The following is a 1,238-nucleotide window of genomic DNA, read 5'->3' as shown; positions in this document are numbered from 1 at the left end:
GTGAAGGGGTTACGATGTTGTTGGTGGTGGTCAGACGTGGAACGGAACGTTGACGACGAGTAGGCCTGCCTTCACGTACCCATGCAGTCCAACATCGGGCCACTGTTACATCCGAATGTCCCACAAATCTGTATATTTCACGATTCGAAAATCCAGATAAATGAAGACTCAAACTGAGATCACTTTCAAACTATATCAGGTAATGACAACGCTGTGTCACACGAGTATGTGGCATATACGTGTCCATTACAATGAAATGAACACCCTTAGCTGCTTACAGGCGTTGACATACGTCGACGGGGAAAGATGAAAATGTGTGTCCCGACCGGGACTCGAACCCGGGATCTCCTGCTTACATGGCAGACGCTCTATCCATCTGAGCCACCGAGGACACAGAGGACAGGGCGACTGCAGGGATTTATCTCTGGCACGCCTCCCACGAAACCCACATTCTCAACGTATTGTACCGCACTACATTCATAGTGCCCCCCGCCCATTATACTCATTACTCGCGGCGCGTTGCCGATTCCCGTAAGAGTTCGGGTACTGTTTGTGCATTCGTACAGAAGAAGAAGATGGTCAAGTGGCCGGTAAACCTTAACGATATATATACTAAGATGGCATCTGTTCTTTCAGACATGCCCGAAAGAACATATACCATGTTAGTATATATATATACGTGTCCTTCACAGTGATCGCTCAACATCAGACGCTGTTTCTACCCCTTATATGCCCCACCAGAACTGGTAACAACACTAATCATGAACGTCGTTAATGCATTTTGGTGGCCGGTTTACGTACATACATACATACATACATACATACATACTCCGCAAGCCACCGTATGGTGCATGGCGGAGGGTATCACGTACCACTACTGGTCACAGGGAATTGCTACTGTAATCATTTAAATACCTACCGATGGCGTGTACGAGTAAGAAGTTGCGTTAGCATCCGACCACGTCTTTCGAGTGCTTCATCTTTTTTGTCAGGTAGCGTTTCTTTACAGTGACCGTGTACCGTGGAGAGTCCTTCCCATCCTGAACTGTTATTTATTTATTTTATTTACACATCTGGTTCCGTAGGACCAAATTGAGGAGCAAACCTCCAAGGTCATGGAACGTGTCAGTACAGGAAATTACAACATAAAAGTAATAACAACTAAAAAAAAACTTTATGAACCCAAAAAGGTCAAACTACAAGTTTAAGTAAACGCGATCAACAATATAACATAGTAA

General features: G+C 44.8%; 1 non-coding gene across 1 annotated transcript; it reads right to left on the bottom strand.

Moving 5' to 3' along the window:
* Positions 1-317: 317 nt before the first annotated feature.
* Trnat-ugu (transfer RNA threonine (anticodon UGU)) lies at positions 318-392 on the bottom strand. Its single transcript has one exon. It is a non-coding gene; the product is annotated as a tRNA-Thr (tRNA).
* Between the last annotated feature and the right edge of the window lie 846 nt (positions 393-1,238).

The sequence above is a fragment of the Schistocerca nitens genome, chromosome 3, assembly GCF_023898315.1.
Source record: "Schistocerca nitens isolate TAMUIC-IGC-003100 chromosome 3, iqSchNite1.1, whole genome shotgun sequence".
NCBI lineage: Eukaryota > Metazoa > Arthropoda > Insecta > Orthoptera > Acrididae > Schistocerca > Schistocerca nitens.
The sequence above is the reverse complement of the archived record's forward strand: the minus strand, read 5'-3'. Positions and strand labels throughout refer to the sequence as shown.